This window comes from Phascolarctos cinereus, unplaced genomic scaffold (genome assembly GCF_003287225.1).
Source record: "Phascolarctos cinereus isolate Bilbo 61053 unplaced genomic scaffold, phaCin_HiC Scaffold_726;HRSCAF=1367, whole genome shotgun sequence".
In the NCBI taxonomy this organism is placed as follows: Eukaryota; Metazoa; Chordata; class Mammalia; order Diprotodontia; family Phascolarctidae; genus Phascolarctos; species Phascolarctos cinereus.
The window spans coordinates 372552218-372572445 of NW_027556098.1; the positions used below are offsets into that span (position 1 = coordinate 372552218).

Genomic DNA, 20228 nt, shown 5'->3' on the forward strand with positions numbered 1-20228 from the left:
GCTAAGCAGGACCGATTTGTCAATGTTTTTGCTCACCATTTCCTTTCTGCCTGGAATGTTCTCTCCTGCTATCATTTCTTATACATCAGGGCTCCCCACTCCAGTGTCCCATGACTCCCAGGAAGCCTTTCCTGAGCCCTCAGGCTAGAAGCGATCCCTGCCTTCCAGATCTCATAACACATGTTCTTGATCAAAACCTGCCTTGTGTTCCAGCTATGCATACCACCGTCTTATCTCTTTCCTGCTAGCTCCTTCAGGGTAGAGGCTGGACATTCATTTCTGTCTCCTGACCAGCACAAAGCCCAGGGCCTTGAACCCAGTAGCTGCCTGCTGAACAAAAGTAATTGTAGTCGTCTGTCTCACTGGGGTGAAAAAGCAATTGTCATTGAGTTGTGTTCTGACTCTTCGTGACCCCATTTGGGGTTTTCTTGGCAGAGATACTGGAGTGGCTTGCCATTTTCTTCTCCAGCTCATTTTACAGATGAGGAAACTGAGGCAAACAGGGCTAAGTGGACTTAATCAGGGTCATACAGGTAGTGTCAGAGTCAGGATTTCAGAGAGACGACTCTTCCTGATTCCAGGACTGGCACTCTATCCACTGTGCCACCTAGCTGCCTTTTGTATTTTAAGGATTCTTCTATTTGAGGAGGCTAGTTTTGGGGGCAGCTAAGTGGCACAGTGGATGGAGCACTGGGCCTGAAGTCATCTTCCTGAATTCAAATCTGGCCTCAGACACTTACTAGCTGTGTGACCCTGGGCAAGTCACTTCATTCTGTTTGCTTTAGTTTCCTCTTCTGTAAAATAAGCTGGAGAAGGAAATGGTAAAATATCCCAGCCCCTCTCCCAAGAAAACACCAAATAGGGTCAAGAAGAGTCGGGCATGACTGAAATAACTCAACGACAAAAATAGAACACAAAATGTCATATGACGGATGGATGTGGAGTTTCTACAGCATTGGAGGTTTGAAAAGAAAGGCTCCCAAAAGTCTGTGGCAGAAGCAGGTGAGAGGGGAAAAGAGAGAAACCACAAGAAACAACAGCTTGTTGAGACCTTTCTGAAGCTGGTGAGTTAGACATGGGGCAGCTGGGTGGTGGGTGTGGCTTGATGCCTGGATAAGAGACCGAATGATGGCATGAGAAGGTGATGGGACGCTATCGTGCTGTAAGAAATGAGGAAGGGGATGGTTTCAGAGAAACCTGGGGAAGACTTGCATGAATGGACACAGAGCAAAATGAGCAGCTCCAGGAGAACAATTTATACAATGATGATAATTTGGTAAAGATAAACAATTTTGAAAGATTGAAGAACTCTGACAGAGGCTATGACCAACCAGGATTCCTGAGGACTCATGATGAAACATACTAGCCTCCTCCTGAGAGACAAACAATGGGCTCAGGGTATAGACTCAAACAAATATTTTTTTTGGATGTGGCCAATGTGGGAATTTGTTTGGCTGCACTATGCATATTTGTCACAAGAGTTTTTCTTAAAAAAAAAAAAAGAGTTTTTCTTTCTTTTTCAGTAAGAGGCAGGAGAGGACATAAATTTTTGTTAATTGCAAAAAAAAAAAAAATTTAATTTTTTAAAAAAGATCAGATATGAGACTGTGTAGATAAGATAGCATATCCAGACAAACTCTAGCATGCTGCCTAGACTCCAAAGGTTTCTGGATTCTCACCCCCAGAGCAGTTGAGCTGAACTGGACCTTCTTCTTTCTTGGGCCAGAAAGGGACCTGAGCTGAACTGGACTCTCTTTTCTCTTGGGCCAGAAAGGGAAGGGGAGCTGAGGAGGCAGTATCGCCTCCAACACCAGCAGTACGTGATTAAACTGACTGCCTTCTTTCTCCAGATGTTCCAGACACAGAGGGCATAGAATGAGGAATTGACTCACAGTCTCCCTTGGAGGCATGGGAGGTGGCTATGCAGGTATCAGTGCCAAAAACATTTGCTGTTTCATCTAATTCCTTGTTATTATTCCTTGCTATAACCCGTCTTTCCGCTCAGAGATGCGTCACAGAAAGGCAGAAGGACAGAAAGTTGGAGAGCGCAGGTGGGCCAGGCACCATGGTCATGGGGGGCTGGACTCCATCTTGCTCAGGGAGCAGAGTGATGGTGGGTCTTGATTTCTTGAGGAGCAGCCATGAGTGGGGGACACTGAGGCAGAGAAGGGTGAGGAGGCGCCACTGCAGGGACCAGGCCTGGCCAGAGACGACCAATTATCACGTCCCAGGCGTGTTGCCTATGTGATGCCCATGGGTAGAAGCCCCCTTTCCTACTGGAAGCTCAGACTGTGGAAACCACTACACATTTCCCATTTGCTTTTCTGACCAATTGCTTCCCATCACCCTAACAAGATTGTGAGGAGGGTGATGCAGTAGGCAAGGAGGGGAAAGGGGACTTAAGGATGATCCCTCCCCCATCCCAAAGACTGCAGCCTACAATCATTGGGAGCTGTGGACCTGAAAGTTGGTTAAAGAGACAACAAGCTAGGGGATAAGTAAATCTATGTTGTTTATTCCCTTAAGTTAGCAACATGTACATGGAGCCAGAGCTTTAACTCTGACTGAATCAAACAATTTTAAGAGGACATTTAAACTCTGACTCAGGATGTCTGTGTTACTCAGATTTATGGTCTCCATATATGTTTAACCATAGCATGAGAAAGGATTTTTCTTAATTGAATAGGTTGTAAATACAATAATATAGGAGAATGTCAAAGTATAAATTATAGATCCAGGATATCTGTGTTTATACAACATAGCATATGTCCATAAAATACCAAGATAAGGAAAGGCCCATTATTCAAGGTAGTGTCCGGGTTAAGGCGCTGCAGTGATCATAAACAGAAGAATGCTCTTGGTCAGCTTCAGCTGTTGACAGAGGAAGGGGCATTCTTAGCTCACTCAGGAAGAAAAGATTAATTCAGGTTTTTGGCCCTCACTGGGGCTGGACTGATCTTAAATGATTATCAGAGCCCATTTCTTTAAATGTTTATTTGTATTTCTAAGCTCTTATTAAACTGTGTTGTTGCTGTTGTTGCTGTCCAACCCTTCCTGAGCCCTTTTGGGGTTTTCTTAGCAAAGATACAAGAGTGGTTTGCCATTTCCTTCTCTGGCTCATTTTATAGATGAGGAAACTGAGGCAAACAGGGTTAAGCGACTTGCCCAGGATCACACAGCTAGTAAGTATCTGAGGCCATACCTATTTAATATAGTGTGTCCAAGTTCTGGTGTGTGAGGCTTCAGAGTGGGAAAGAGGGATTTAACCTTAACAGACACTTTTCCTTAGCTTAAGCTGGAGTGAGAGAGAGAGAGAGAGAGAGAGAGAGAGAGAGAGAGAGAGAGAGCATTTTTGATTCTAAATAATTTTCCAGAGTATATATGTATACATTCCATACCTTCCGGATAGATTTTTTTTGTTTTGTTTTGTTTTCTTTTCTTTTTTGGTGAGGCAATCAGAGTTAAGTGACTTGCTCAGGGTCACACAGCTAGTAAGTGTCAAGTGTCTGAGGCTGGATTTGAACTCGGGTCCTTCTGACTTCAAGGCCAGAGCTCTATCTACTGCGTCATCTAGCAGTCCCCAGATAGATTTTTTTGAATGGAGCGTGAGAACAGCTAGCTGTGAAATGAGCTGTAGAGGCATCGTGTTGGGAGGGAAAGAACAAGCATTTATTAAGCACCTACTGTGTGCCAGACGCTATGCTAAGTGCTTTACAAATATCAACTCATTTGATCCTTGCAGCCCGGGGAAGTAGATGCTATTATTATCTCCATTATTCCTTAGTGGAGAAACTGAGGCAGACAGAGGTTACTCAGGGTCATACAGCTAGGAAGTGTCTGAGGCTGCATCAAGTCTTCTTGATGCCAATCCCAGCCCTTTATCCCCCATACCATCTTTATGTAAAGGAACGGCTGCTACAAATTTTACCTGAAGGCAAAATTTTTTAACACATCAGGAGGAAGCAGCTGCTGCTTCTAGCTCTGTCTCTGGAGTTAGAAAGTTACTGGTATGCAGATGTCCTTCTCGCAGCCCTGAGCTGAGCAAAGTCCAGACAGTCACCTCCGGGCCCTTTACAGATGACCCCCTAATGCTAGCCTCTATTACACAGAGGGGTTTGAGGGGCTGATTCGAAACTCCAGATGCACACTCTCCCTTTGGGAGCTTGGCAAGCTTCTCCTGCCAAGTGGTGTTGTTATAAGAAGCTCCTTCCACTGGGCAATTGGCACAGACTCGGGACCCTCCCGGTCTCTCAACTTGGGAGGTTACCTCTAGGGCTGGAAACTTTCATTTCTCAGGATGGCTGTTTGTGGCTGGGGTTCAAAGAAGGAAACGCAAAATACAAGAAGGAGTGAGGGACTAGATGTCAGTCTCAGGTTCCATACCCCTGACCTAGACAAACCCACGTTCTCATTTCCACTGCTTATAATCAGAGCTGTTGGAGAGTATGGAAGGGAGGGCAAAGAAATCCTCTCTCCCTTGCTGGGAGTCCAAGGAAGAAATGGATCCCAAACCAGGCAGGGGCCAAAAGACAGGGAGGTATTACTTTTAGTTTTGTAATAATTCTGTATTGATATATTCTGTTTCTTGTTGTTGTTCAAGTCATTTTATTGTGTCCAACTCTTCATGACCCCATTTGGGGTTTTCTTGACAAAGATACCAGATTGGTTTGCCATTTCCTTCTCTAGCTCATTTTACAGATGAGGAAACTGAGGCAGACAGGGTTAAGCGACTTGCCCAGGTCACATAGCTAGTAAGTGTCTGAGGCCAGATTTGAACTCAGGAAGAGAAGTCTTCCTGACTCCAGACCTGGCTCCCTATCCACTGCACCTCCTAGCTGCCTCAGCACCTTCCTTATATCACTGCAGTTATCCCAAAATATCCCTCCCCTTCCCCTTCCCAGAGAGCAATCCCATATGACAAATAATATTTTTTTAGAGGGGAAAAATATCAGCACAATTGATCAATACATTGGAAAAGTCTGAAAACATGTGCAGTGTGTCACACCTTTGGACCTCCATCTCCACAAAGTAGTAGGTTGGACTTGCTCTTCATAATTTTGTCAATCCACTTTTGATTTGTGGTGTGTGGTTGTTTTTTCCATTTGCGTTGTTGTAGTTACTGCATATATTATTTTCTTGGCTCTGCTTAATTGGCTTGAGGCAGAACTTTTCTCTAGCTCTTGCAGCCAACTGGAAGGAGCAGCTTTTCCTGACTCAGTTGCCACTCATCTTAAACACAACTCTCCCCACCTCCCAGACAGGAAAGGTTCAACGAGGAGCCCTAGACCACCCAAGGCCTTTCACAAGGGGCCAGAAGGTCATGCAGCCAATTGGAAGAGGCCAACGTGTATGCGTAGCTCTATAGGAAGTGCCTCAGTCACTGGGACTGACTTTCCCAGATTGGCCGTATTCCATCGTCATCCTATTTCGTCCAGTGCTTCCATTTTGAAAGCAGGTAGGTGTCATCTGGCCTAATCCATTCAAGTGGAACATCTTATGGAGGCCCATGGGCTGTAGTTTTGAATGGGTACTGACCCAAAGTCAGTATCTGAATATAGCTGGAATCTGAGTAGAGCTTTCAGGGGGACAGATTGAAGATACATTTAGAACAGAGAATTCAATTCAATTCCATAACAATGATTAAGCACCTACTACATAAAATAATACATTGTGCTAGGAATATAAAGAGAAAGATGGAACTATCCGTTCCTTCAAGGGATTGTCAATCAGGGATATAAATGTGAGGGGTAAAGAGCAGACTGCTCCTGGAAAAGGGGAAAGGTGGAAAGGAAAAGGAAATGTGTTCCTGAGCTGAGCCTCGAAAGGACAGAATATTCACCTTGCTCAGTGAGAATCCACTTCACACACATGCTCCGTCCCTCCCTGACCCAAGATGGGGAGGTGAGTTACAGCTGGTTGTCATTGTTGTCCTGGCTGCTGGAGGAGGCTCTGAAGTCATCACCCATTCTGGGGGTCCCCAGCTCTGAAGGCACCAGTCCATAGCCCTTGGCCACAATGGGTACATTCTCCCCATGATGAAATCAAATGAGATAGTGTTTGTAAAGCACTTAGCATAGTACCTGGCACTTAGTAGGTGCTTAATAAATGCTTGTTCCCTTCTCTCTCCTCCCCTCTTCAAGATCTCTCCTCACCCTCTCCTCTTCCTCCAGAAGATTTTCCCAGGGCTCCCTAAGGAAAGTCAAAACTGAAGTATGAGAAAGAAAGGAAAGAAAGAAAAGGAAAGGAAGGGAAGGAAGGGAAGGGAGAGAAAGAAAGGAAGGAAGGGAAGGAAGGGAAGGGAGAAAGAGAGAAAGAGAGAGAGAGAGAGAGAGAGAGAGAGAGAGAGAGAGAGAAGAGAGAGAAGAGAGAAGAAAGAGAGAGAAAAAAGAAAGAAGGAAGAAAGAAAGAAAGAAAGAAAGAAAGAAAGAAAGAAAGAAAGAAAGAAAGAAAGAAAGAAAGAAGAAAGAAGGGAGAAAGAAAGAGGAAAGAAGGGAGAAAGAAAGAGGAAAGAAGGGCAAGAGGGAAAGGAAGAGGAAGGAAGGGAGAAAGAGAGAGAGAGAGAGAGAAAGGGAGAAAGAGAGAGAGAGAGAGAGAGAGAGAGAGAGAGAGAGAGAGAGAGAGAGAGAGAGAGAGAGAGAGAAAGAAAGAAAGAAAGAAAGAAAGAAAGAAAGAAAGAAAGAAAGGAAGGAAGGAAGGAAGAAAGAGAAAGAAGGAAAGAAAGAAGGGAGAAAGAAAGAGGAAAGAAGGGAGAGAGGGAAAGAAAGAAGGAAGGAGGAGAGAAAGAACAAAAAGAAAGAAAGAGAAAGGAAAGAAGGAGAAGAAGGAAAGAAGGGAGGAAGGAAGGGTTATTGATGGGAGCAAAGAAACTCCCCATTGATCCCTTAAGCACTCTATGCTCCAGACAAATTGGCCTCCTTCACAGGACCATGGATTTAAAGCTGGAGGGGACCATAGAATTCACTGAGTTTCCCCGTCTTCTCATTTTACAGGTGTGGAAACTGAGGCACAAAGTGGTTACATTATTTGCCCATAGTCACAGAGGTAGTCAAGTGTCTAAGGCAGGATTTGAACTGGAGTCTTCCTGACTCCAAGTACAACAGCTACCTTCAAGACAACCATCCAGCTGTTCCCATTACTCTGTGTTTCATTTCCCACCTCCTTGTCTTTGCACAGGCTGTTCCTCATGCCTGGAATGCTATACCTCTTTACCTCCAACTCACAGAATCCCTGATGTTGTTGTTCAGTTGTTTCAGTTGTGTCCAACTCTTCATGACCCCACTTTGATTTTTCTTGGCAAAAACTGGAGTGGTTTGCCATTTCCTTCTCCAGCTCATTTTACAGACAAGGAAACTGAAGCAAACAGGGATAAGTAAATGACTTACCCAGGGTCACACAGCTAGTAAGTATCTGAGGCCAGATTTGAACTCAAGAAGAGAAGTCTTCCTGACTCCAGGCCTGGCACTCTATTCACTGGACCACCCAGCTGCCCCCACAGAATCCTTGGCTTTTTTCAAATTACAACTCAGGTACCATCTCCTATACCAGGCTATTCCTGGTCACCCCAAATATTAGTCGTCTTTTCCCACCCCCACATTATTATTATTATTTTTTTAGGCAACTGGGGTTAAGTGACGTGCCCATGGTCACACAGCTAGTAAGTGTCAAGTATTTGGTCTGAGGCCGGATTTGAACTCAGGTCCTCCTGGCTTCAGGGCCAGTGCTCTATCCACTGTGCCACCTAGCTGCCCCATCTGCCCCCATATTATTTTGTCTGTATTTTGTGTGTTGTGTGTGTGTGTGTGTATACTTGTTTCCCCCCAGTAAAATGTAAGCTCCTTGAGGGTACAGACTGTTCTGATCTTGACTTCATCTTTCTAGCATCTAGCCTGGCTCAGAACTTGGCACAATACACATTTGTTGAATTGGATAACAGCTCTCATGTCCACAAGCTTTCAATAAAATGCTTTCCTCACAACAGCCCTAGGTAAGGGGAGGATTATTAGTCCCATTTTACAGGTGTGGACACTGAGGTTCAAGAAAAAAAGCTTTTGTAACTTGCTCAAAGTCACATTGCCAGCATCAGCTGGGACTGTAACTCAGATGATGAAAATCAGGAGAATTCTAAGAGTATATGTATAACCTTAAGACAAGGAAGTTAGACCAGATGGCTTCCAAGGTGGCTTCTGACTCAAGGTCCAAAATCCTAAAAGCATAAGTCCTTTACACACATCATCTCATGCGAGCATCGCAGCCCTGAGAAAGCTGTTTGTCCTTTGTTCTTCAAGAGGACCAAAATAACACCACTACACTGGGGTCAACGTATAATGTGTGGGGTTGTAGCTGATCAGACTGACATGAGCTTGGAAAGCTCTACCACAGGTTGGGCACAAATAGTCTATATGACCATTCAAGAGGGAGATGGCTCTAAATTTGTGCATCTCACATTTCTTTTGAGCTTCTGCAATTCTGCTTTGCTAACAGAGCATATCACCTTCTTTGATGCGGGCACACCATTCTGGGCAGTCCTGTGCCAGAGTCTCCCATATCTTATGAAGGATTCTAAAGCTCTTCAGTGAGACCTTGAGAGTGTCCTTATATGGCTTCTTCTGCCCTCCCTGTGAGCGCTTGCTTTGGGTGAGTTCCCCGTAAAATAGTCTTTTAGGCAAATGTATATTTGGCGTTCAAACAACATGGCCAACCTAAGGGAGTTGCACTGTGCAGTAGAGTCTGAATGCCTGACAGTTCAGCTTCAGAAAGGACTCAGTGTCCAAATACCTTATCTTGCCTATCAGAATCTTCCTAAGACAATTCAAATGGAAGTGATTCAGTTTACTGACATGGTACTGGTAATCTGTCCAGGTTTCACAAGCATATAACAATGAGGTCAGCACAAGGACTCCATAGACCTTCAGTGTGGAAGGCAGCCTAGTACCTCTTCTCTCCCACACATTCTTTCCAAGACTCCCAAACGCTGAGTTAGCTTTGGCAATGTGTGCATCAACCTTATCATCAGAAGGTAGATGGTGGATGCAAGAAGTATTATCCCCATTAGACAGATGAGAAGACTAAGACCCAGAAAGGTACCTTGCTGCAGGTCACATAATTGAACTGGGGCTTGAAACTAGAGCTTCTGCCTCCAAAGCCAGTGCTGGGAAGAAGGCTCCCTCTCTAATCCTGATACAGCTGAACCTAATTAGACATGGAGCTGTAAGATACCTTGGACAGCATCTAGTCCAACCTCATTTTAGAGATGCGAAAACAGAGACTTACCAAACGAGCTATCTCATGGACATCTCATACTCAACATGGACATGAACTCATGATCTTTCCCACCAAATCCTCCCCTCTTCCTAACTTTCTCTGAACTCCAAGATCAAGTATAAATTCCTCCATCTGGCTTTTAAAGTCTTTTATAAACTGGCTTCTTCTTGTCTTTCCAGTCTCATTCCTCATACGTTAACTCTCTCCTCCCCCCACTACCTCCTCATACTCTGCCATCCAATGACCATGGCTCCCATGCTCTTCTTCCCACTGCATACTCCTATCTCCGTACTCTAGGCATTTTCACTTGCTTTTCCCTATGCCTGGAGCTCTTTCCCTCATCTCTGCCTCCTGGCTTTCCTGACTTCCTTCAAGTCCCAGCTAAAATCTCACCTTTAGCCTGAAGCCTGTCTTTTGTTGTGGTTCAATTATTTCAGTCTGTCCCACTCTTTGTGATTGCCTTTGAATTTTCTTGGCAGAAACACTGGAATGGCTTGCCATTTCTTTCTCTAGCTCATTTTACAGATGGGATAACTGAGGCAAGCAGGGTTAAGTGACTTGCCCAGGATCATAGCTAGCAAGTGACTTGAGACTGGATTTGAACTCAGGTCTTCCTGACACCAGGCTGGGCACTCTACACACTGCACCACCTGGCTGTTCCTGGTCTGCTTTAATGCTAGTGCCTTCTCTCTCTTGCTTGTCTCCAATTTATCCTGTTTTATCTTATTTTTACATCAGTTTGCATGTTGTATTCCTCATCAGACTGTGAATTCCTTGAGAGCTGGGACGATCACTTATGGTTCTTTGTATCCCTGGGGCTTAACACACTGCCTAGCACATAGTAGGTGCTTAACAGAGGTTTGTTGACTGAGTTGAAGTGACTTGCTGAAAATCACATGCTAGCTAGGATGCAATCACAATTCTTTCCACTCCAGATTAGGTATTCTTTTCACTGAGTCTCCCTCTCTTCAATGAGCTGGCTGTGGAAATTCATTCAATATCAATTAGAATCAGAATTAGGAGGGGAAACGGTCAAATGTTGCATCCCAAAGCCCACAGAATGTTTTGATTATTCAGACTTTGGACCACTATTCCCCTGCTGTCATTAGTTGAGGAAATCAAAAGCTTCCTGAAGTTAATGATCATTAATGATTCCACTCTGCACTCACACACTTTGCTCAGTCTCCCCTCCTCACTGCCACCCCCACCTCCATTTCTGAAGAGGTGCTGACACTGGAGATTCAGACAAATAATGAAACCATTAGCTTTGGAAACAGGAGAGTAAACACAAGTATGATTCACAGATTCAGGAGTTTGCTAATTGCTCTTCCCTGCCCAAATGGAAGTGAGGAAAGAGAAAAAAGGAAGATGAATCTTTTGGTTTTCATCTACCTCTAAGACTGTTTTATGACCAAGAGTCTCCAAACCTGCCTGAACACCTTGTAGGAGCAGGGTTCTGTTCTCTGACAGTAAGTAAGACAGGGTCCCTGGCCCCAATCTAGCTCTAACACTATTATAGCCAACATTTCAATATCTGCTTTGTTGGTCATTCCGTTAACAGGGCCCCCTCATTTGAAATAGGTCGGGCAAACATTGTTATCTCCATTTTCCACTTTATCATCCCTCTGAGGCTCCAGAGGCAGCGTGATATAGTAACAGTGGGGCAGAAGAACTGGGTTCAAATCCCACTGTGTAGTAGCTGCGTCATTCTGGGCAAATCACTAAACCAACATGTCCCTGTTATGGGATCACAGAGTTAGCAACGGAAAGGACCTTGAAAGTCACAGCACGAGAGATTTGGAGCTGCAAGGGACCTCAGGGCCATCTAGTCCAAACCCCCTCCCCCCATTTTGTAGTTGAGAAAACTGAAGCTCAGAGGGGTTACCAGGCCTTATGGGTAGTAAGTGGCAGAGTCAGAATGCCTCAGGCACTTCCTAGAGCCTACTGACTAGGAAGGACTAAAACAGGTTCTAATCTGCCTCAATCTGCTGAGCTGCCTAGGTAAACTGGGCTCCCAAACCTGAAATTCCCCTACATAGCTAGAAATTATTTTACAGATATAATTACTGATTATTCCTACGTTAACACACAAATCAGAAACATGGCACTCAGTGACGTCAAGTGACTTGCCCAATGACCCACGGCTAAAAAAGGAAGAAGAACTGAGACTCAAATGCAAGCCTCCTGACTTCCAGTCCAGGGCTGTTTCCACTATAAAGGACAAACACAAAATAGACCATGGCAAATTCACAGGAGAGGAACAAACCTGGTCCAGTGGACTCTAAGTCAGGAGACCTGAGTTATAGTCTGCCTGCTACCACTCCAGTCTGCGAGCCAGCCCCTCCAGAGACCAGCTTGGGAGAGGCTAAGCCACCGTGGGCTTTGTGTCTGATGGACCATCCTAGCCAATTTCTGCTAGGCCACCCTGCGGGTTTGACTAGCTACCACTAAGCTTTTGAGAACTGAAATCAAACTACCACTACCACTGCCTCTGGAAATGGCTGACCCAGGAACTGCTCTATTGTTCTACTCAACATCAATTCCCTTCCCTAGCCACCATTTGTAATCTCTGTTGTGCAGGCTGCCCCATCAGATTGGAAGCCTCTTGCAGGCAGGTACTAGCTCCTTGTATTCCACATAGTAAGTACTTAATATATGACTAACTGACTTCCTTCCTTCCTTCCCTTCTCCCCTCCCTCTCCCTTCCTCTTTCCCGTCCTCTCCTCTTTCCCCTCCCTCCCTCCTTCTTCCCTTCCTCCCTTCCATCTTTTTCTCTTAAAAACCAGCCTTAACCTCAAATCACTCTGGTCCCAGACCAAGTCCTACTTGGTCATTGTTTGGGCCTCACTTGGCTCAGAATGAATGCAAATGATAATTGTTTCTGTTTTGGCCAGAAACCCCAAGGGTCTTCCCCTCCCAGATCAGGTTGGTTGGTGGTTGTTAGCCTTCATTCTTGAAGAGAAGCAAAATTACATCACTATGCTAGAGTCAAGTTACAGTGCTTCCGACTGTGGCTGATCAGACCAACACGAGCTCTGAATGCTCCACCACAGGTCGGGCACAAATAGTCCATGTGCACATTTGGGGTGGATTCTCTAAATCTGCATACCTCCCATTTCTTTTGAGCTACTTCAATTCTGCTTTACCCATAGAGCACCGTCTCTGATGAGGGCACGCCATGGGTGGTGCTGTGCCAGTGTCTCCATGTCACACAATCAATTCTAAAGTTCTTGAGAGACCTTGAGAATATTCTTGTATCGATTTTTCTGACCACCATGTGGTCACTTGCCTGTGTGTGTTCTCCATAAAATAGTCTTTTTGGCAAGTGTACGTTTCATATTCAAACAATGTGGCCAGCCCATCAAAGTTGCAGTCTTTGAAGTAGAGTTTGAATGCTTAGCAGGTTAGTTGGAGAAAGGACCTCAGTGTCTGGTACCTCATCCTGCCAGGTGATCTTCAGAATCTTCTGAAGACAATTCAAATCCCAGATCTATTTTTTTTTAAAGAGGCCATTCTTTGACTCATTTCTTACCTAGCCAAATCACTGAATGGGCGCTACCTCCGTGAAACTGACACCTGTTAAAGACCTTAGCTTGAAAAGGCCAAGGTCCCCCACTGCATCCTGGGCCATCTCCAGTTGTCCTGAACCTAGTCTGGCCACAGGACCCAGTTAGCTCTGGAGGAGAGAATGAGGCTGGTGACCTTGCACTGCCCTCCCTCACTTCAATCCAATTCACTTGCATATCAAGGCATCACTTCCCTGATGTCATGGTCCTCTTCCAGAACAAAGGACAGACAGCAGCGACTCACACTGCACAAGGGTGGTACATTGGAAATAGCAGTGGCTCTGAAATCAGAAGACATAGGTTCCAATCCCTCCTCCTGTATGATCTTGGGCTAGTCACTTTTCGGGACCTCAGTTTCCTTGCCTGTAATATGAGAGTCAGGCCAGGATGACCCCTGAGGTCCTGCCTAGCTCTGGATCTATGAGCCTGAGATCCTCTATCACTTGCCCTCTCTGGGCTTTAAATCTCTTCATCTTTTCAGTGAGGGAGTTGGACTAGATAATCTCTAAAGTCCTTCCAAACTCTAGGTCTGAGAAGTTTGTCGAGGGGGTATAGAAGATATTAAGTAAATCATTACATTGTAATGATGAAATATTCCAAAAGCTGTAATGTTAGTGAAAATATTTTTGGATTGGAGACAGAGAAAGAGAGAGAGAAGAAAAAGAAGGAGGAAGACGAGGAGGAGGGAGGAAGCAGAAAGGAGGAAGAGGAGAAGGAGAAGAAGAAAAAGAGAAGGAGGAGACAAAGATGGAGGAGGAGGAAAAGGAGGAAGAGGAGGAGGAGGAGGAGGAAGAGACAGAAGAGGGTGGGGAGGATGTCTAAAATGGGTGAATGAGACAAATGAATTTATTCCAACTGACCAAATGAATGAAGTCTGGCTATGAAATTCTTTCCGTAATGAGCTGGAAAAAATCAGCAACAATGACCCAGGGAAAGATGCCATAATTGATCTTCATGAAATCAAGAAACTCCAAAGTCATTTCCATTAAATGCAGCTACAATGTTCAGTGTACCATTGGTGAAACATGTCTCATTTTAATTCACTGAGGCTTTGATTACACTTCTTACAACTTCTCTCTATGAATCAAGATTCTCAGTTTTTTTGTTATTCAAATCCAAAGCAAGAAACAATTGGAAAGTTGACCTACAAAGAGGGTAACTGTGGATTGACATGAAAAAGAGTAACATGAATTTATTTGACTGTGTTCTAATATATAAACATATAACAATTTTATGGCTAGGTGGCACAGTAGATAGAGTGCTGGGCCTGAAGTCAGGAAGACTCCTCTTCATGAATTCAAATCCAGCCTCAGACACTTGCTAGCTGTGTGACCCTGGGCAAGTCACTTTTTGCCTCAGTTTCTTCATCTGTAAAATGAGCTGGAGAAGGAAATAACAAACCACTCTAGTATCTTTGCCAAGAAAAAACCCTAAATGCGGTCATGAAGAATTGGACACAACTAAAACAATAACAAAAAACAACTTTATGACACCAAAAATATTTTTATGTATCCAATAAAGTCTTCTTTATGAAAAATGAAACTCTTTATTGAGATTCTTAAGTGCATGTGCATGGTAAAGGAACGTTAGAAGTCAAATCAATAAGCATTTATTTATTTTTTTGTTTGTTTTGTATTTTTTTGCTTGAGGCAGTTGGGGTTAAGTGACTTGCCCAGAGTCACGCAGCTAGTAAGTATTATGTGTCTAAGGCCAGATTTGAACTCAGGTCCTCCTGACTCCAGGGCAGGTGCTCTATCCACTGTGCCACCTAGCTGCCCCAACAAGCATTTATTAAACACCTACTGTGTGCTAGTCACTGTGCTAAGCACCAGGGCTACAAAAAGAAACCCAAAAAAAAGTTCTCAAGGACCTCACATTGGAATGGAGGAAAGAACATGCAAACAATGATGTACAAACAAGATATAACCAGATTGAGGATGGGGAAGGCTTCTTCCAGAAAGTAGGATGTTAGCTGAGACTTGAAGGAAGTTGAAAAAAAATAGGAGATGCAGATGAAGAGGAAGAAAATTCCAAACATGGACAGCCGGGGGAAATGCATAGAGAGGTTAAGTGCCTTGTTTGAGGAATCACAAGGAGCCCAGTGTCACTAGATCATAAAATATGTGTTGGGGATAAGGGGCAAGAAGGCTGGGATGTTAAGAAGGGCCAGGCTAGAAAGGGCTTTGAGTTATCTATAGTCACATGAAAAAAAAAATGCTCTGAATCAATATTGATTACAGAAATGCAAATTAAAACAACTCTGAGGTACCACCCCACACCTATCAGATTGGCTAATATGACAGAAAAGGAAAATGATAAATGTTGGAGAAGATGTGGGACAACTGGAACACTAATGCATCGTTGGTGAAGTTGTGAACTGATCCAACCCTTCTGGAGAACAATTTGGAACTATTCCCAAAGGGCTATAAAACTGTGCGTACCCTTTGATCTAGCAGTACCACTGCTAGGTCTGTATCCCAAAGAGATCATAAAAATGGGAAAAGGACCCACATGTACAAAAATATTTGTAGCAGCTCTTTTTGTGGTGGCAAAAATTGGAAATTGAGGGGATGCTCATCAGTTGGGGAACAGCTGAACAAGTTGTGATATATGAATGTGATGGAATACTACTGTGCTATAAGAAATGATGAGCAGGCAGATTTCAGAAAAACCTGGAAAGACTTGTATGGACTGAAGCTGAGTGAAGTGAGCAAAACCAGGAGAACATTGTACACAGTAACAGCCACATTGTGTGATGACTGACGGTGCTAGATTTAGTTCTTCTCAGCAATACAAGGAGCCAAGACAATGCCAGAATACTCACCATGGAGAATGCTATCCACATCCAGAGAAAGAACTATGGAGTCTAAATGCAGATCAAAGCATACCATTTTCACATTTTTGTTTTTTTCTTTCTCATGGTTTTCTCCTTTTGTTCTGATTTTTCTTTCACAACATGACTAATGTAGAAATATGTTTAATATGATTGTATATGTATAACCTTTATCAGGTGGCTTGCTGTCTTGGGGAGGGTGTAGGGAAGGGAGGGAGGGAGGGAGAGGGGGAGGGAGGAAAATTTGGAACTCAAAATTTTACAAAAATGAATGTTGAGAACTATCTTTACGTGTAATTGGAAAAAAATAAAATACTATTAAGGAAAAAAAAGGAAGGGCTTTGAAAGCGAAACAGAGGATTTTATATTTGATCCTGGAGGTAATGGGGGAGTTACCGGAAATTACTGAGCAGGGCAGTGACATGATTAGACCTGCATTTTATTTCCTTTCATATTGAACAAAGGGTAAAAAGAGAGTTTACTGAAAGTCAGGGCATAAGGGATAGAAGAAGGTAGGGAACCCCTGATCTAAATCTTAGAGTCCATGATGCCTTCTAGCTAAAACAACACTCCATGATTTTCTGAACAAATTCTAAGGATCTAATTGTAGATTTAGAAATTATAATCAATTTAGTAATTGTAATCTCAATTATGGACAGCTAGGTGGCACAGTGGATAAGCACTGAGCTTGGAATAAGGAAGACTCATCTTCATGAGCTCAAATCCAGCCTCAGATGCTTGCTAGCTGTGTGATCCTGGGCAAATCACTTAACCCCATTTGCCTCAGTTTCCTTATCTGTAAAATGAGCTGGAGGAGGAAATAACAAACCACTCCAGTAGCTTTACCAAGAAAATCCCAAAAGAGGTCATGAAGAGTAGGATATGAATGAAAACGACTAAACAACAATAGATGATAGATCTAGAATAAGCATTGCTACAGCACCTACTATGAGCCAGGAACTTTGCTAAGCACTTTACCAATACTGTTTCATTTGATCCTCACAACAACCCTGAGAGATAGGTGTTATTATATAGGTTATATATAAAAAAGGTGTTATTACATAGGAAACTGAGGCAAATAGAAGTTAAGTGACTTGCCCAGGGTCTCACAGCTAGCAAGTATCTGAAAATAGATTTAAACTCAGGTTTTTCCAGCTCCAGGCCCCATAGTTCTACCCACCTAGCCACCTAAAGGCCTCTGTTGTTAGAAGAAACCTTAAAAGTCATCTGCTCCAAACTTCTCATTTTACATATGAGGAAACTGGGGATCAGAGAGAGGAAATGACATGCCCACAGTCACACAGCTACAAACTAGGGGTACTGATGTCTTCTGACTGGAGCAGCAGGTCTCCAAGAGAGGGGGGGAGTTCTGAGACCCTTTCGGGGAGTCTGAGAAGCCAAAAGTCTTGTCATGATATTATCAAGACATTTGCCTATACAAATATTCCTCCCCTTTCCAATTAGGTATCTGTGCAAGGCTGCTTTTCTTCATGTACTTCAACTAAAACAACATATAGCAGCAGAAGTAGATTTTGTTGTTTAATTATCTTTATACTCTTTGTGACCCCTTTTAGGGTGTTCTTGGCAAAGATGCTAGAGTGATTTGTTATTTCATCCTCCAGCTAGATGGTGCAGTGGCTAGAGCACTTGTCTGGAGTTAGGAAGACCCATCTTCCTGAGTTCAAATCTGGCCTCAGACACTTACTAGCTGTGTGACTCTGGGCAAATCACTTAACCTCAATTGCCTCAGTTTCCTCGTCTATAGAATGAGCTGGAGAAGGAAAGTCAGCCATTGCACAATGTGGCTGTCACTATGTACAATGTTCTCCTGGTTCTCCTCATTTCACTCAGCATCAGTTCCTATAAAAGTCTTTCCAGGTTTTTCTGAAGTCTGCCTGCTCATCATCTCTTATAGCATGATAGTGTCCCATTGCATTCATATACCACAACTTGCTCAAACATTCCCCAATTGATGGGCATCCCCCAGAATTTCCAATTTTTTTGCCACCACAAAAATAGCTGCTATAAATATTTTTGTACATGTGGGAGGCATCCTCAGTTTTTAAGAGTGTATCAGCTCGCTGGTACAGTGGATAGAGTACCAGCCTTGGAGTCAGAGGAGGGCCTAATCTGAGTTCAAATCCTGCTTTGGACACATACTAGCTGTGTGACCCTGGGCAAGTCACTTAACCCCAATTGCCTCCAAAAAAAATGTAAAGGAATCCTTAGACCAAAAAGTTTGAGATCTGTTGGACTAAAGGAATCATAGAAAACTTCTTGAAGAAGGCAGCATTTGGGCTAGAGCTTGAGTCAGGGGTAGGCTCTGGGGAGCAGTAAATAAGGTTCCTTTCAGTGTAGAATGAGTGAGTCCTAGGTTATAAGTTGCTCACCTTCACACATACCAGTGGTCCATCCCTCAGAAAAGTCAGACGCCTCAGCCAATACTTAGCAGTGCCCACCCTCTATTTCAGTTCCAGCCACCTGCCCCACCCCCCTCCAGTTTTAGGTCAATCCTGAAGCCCCTCTTTCCTATGACCTCTAAGACAAGATACAAACTGCTCTGTTTGGTATTGAAAGTTCCACCATAGTGCACAGCAGAGAACAAAAGAAAAACTAGAAGGAAGCAAAGAAAAACTGGATAGTTTTGAAAACAATGTGTAGAATTTATTATATAATATATATTACATAGTATTTAATATATATACATATATTTAATATGTATTCTTGAAATGGAAATTATCATTTTATATTGGATCCTCTCATGTTCTGCTGTGTACATGGAAATGTCCTTTTTTTTCTTTTCTCATTTTGTATTTAAGTTTAAAATGAATAAAAATTTATTAAAAAAAAAGGAAAGAAAAATAAAGTTCCACTATTCCCCCTTCCCCCATCCCTAATCTGACTAAAGCCTACTTTTCCAGGCCAATTTCACATTTCTCCCTTCATGCACAGTTATGTTCCAGCCAATTATCTTACTTACCCTTTCTTTAACTCAACATTTTATCTCTCACCTCCATAGCTTTGCACAAGCTGTTCACCCAAGGGACTCTCTCTTTTTACCTCCCCTTCATGGAATCCCCTCTTCAAGTACTTGGCAGAAGGCACACAAAAGGTGCTTAATAAATGCTTATTGACTGACTTAGCTCACCTGCCCCTTTCTCCCACAGGTCTTTCCAGATTTCCCCACTTGTCAGTACTTCCCCCTATGAAATTATTGGGGGGGGGGGGGTTCTACTACTAGCCAGTAGAACAAAACCTTCTTTAGGACAGTAGCTTTCCTTTTCAGCTTTGAATACTTTAAAAACAGAAATGAAAACAAAAAAAAAATTGTTACTTTTTTTCATTTTTCCTTTTCAATGTTGGGGGAGATGAGAAAGAGAAAATTGGTTTTTGTTCATTGAAAAAATGTTTTTCATTTTTAAAAATCCTCTTTATGCCTCCACTGCTAGGCAGTAGCCGGAGGTTTCAGTTTGTTGGGCATTTTGTGAGTGGCAGGCGAGGTGATTTTGTTGTATTGAGGAGTCTCTGACCAGTACAAGTGCAGATCACTCTGCTTTCTGCCATTTAGTCTGGATGAGTGGCCTAGAACATTGACTTGCTCAAGGTCACACGGCCAGGGGACATCAGAGGCCCGATTTACAGGGAGGATGGTTCTACCAACCTCTTCCACCTAGCTGTAATCAAACGGAATTGAATTAAAAGATAAAATAAAAAACAGCCTCCGCTTTCAAAGAGCAGTATTTAGTGAGAAAATCTTTAGAGAAAAGACCAAGCCAAAGGCGGGGCTTTCCATCCTCCAGGCGGGAAGGAGATGAAGGTGGTGGGAAATGAGACACTTCAGTTGGGGAAGGACAAAGGGAGTCGGGCTTCTCAAGAACAGGGCTGGTGGCCAGAGATGGTGAAGGGGAGAGGGTGGGGAGTGTGTGGGGAGAAGGCGCCCTGGTTCGAGAAATGGCTTCACATGTGGAAATCTAGGGCTCTCCAAGGTGCTAGGGCCGTTCTGGGGAAGGAGAAGGACTTGAGACCTTTGTTCTCACTTGAGGAGATAGCTTTTAAACCTGAAAGGAGGAAGGGTAGACAGGAAGGAGCAGGGGGAGGGAGAATACTGAGATTGTTGGTGCTCCACAGACAGCCAACTCGCTATTATCAGCGGATATGGGGGCCCTGGGAAACATGAATTCCACGTACAGCTGATCCAGAAATGTGCTTTCACGTACGTAACGTCTCCAACTCTCTTCTGAGCAAGCTAGCCCCTGTTTCCCTCTCCCAGGTTGGGGCCAAGGTCTAGAGTACAGGATGGAGAGAGAAAAAGACGAAGGAGGAGACCAGGGAAAAAGGAAGCGAAGAAGAGGAGAGAAGGGAGGGGGGTTGGGAAGAAGCCAAAACACTGTACATTCAACCTTCCAGTCCCACAAAGTTTCGAGGAAAGAGATGGGGGCAGGGACACGCGGTCGCCCTCATCTCAGATCCCAGCCGCTATGGAGGGCTCCTGACAGTTCAGTCACTGCTTTGGGTGGCCAGGACTGGCCGGTTTCCTCACCCCTCACCCCCTAGCTGCTATCGGACCT

General features: G+C 43.8%; 1 long non-coding RNA gene across 5 annotated transcripts; it reads left to right on the top strand.

Annotated features, from left to right (window-relative positions):
• Window positions 1–814: 814 nt before the first annotated feature.
• On the top strand, window positions 815–15803 carry LOC110206145 (uncharacterized). Of its 5 annotated transcripts, none has more exons than XR_002323812.2 (4): window positions 815–1064; window positions 1851–1927; window positions 5258–5455; window positions 8482–14061. It is a non-coding gene; the product is annotated as an uncharacterized LOC110206145 (long non-coding RNA). The 5 variants fall into 5 exon arrangements; XR_002323813.2 differs by lacking the exon at window positions 8482–14061 and adding an exon at window positions 14069–15803 and having other exon boundaries at window positions 816–1064; XR_002323815.2 differs by having other exon boundaries at window positions 818–1064; window positions 13465–14061.
• Window positions 15804–20228: the final 4425 nt, after the last annotated feature.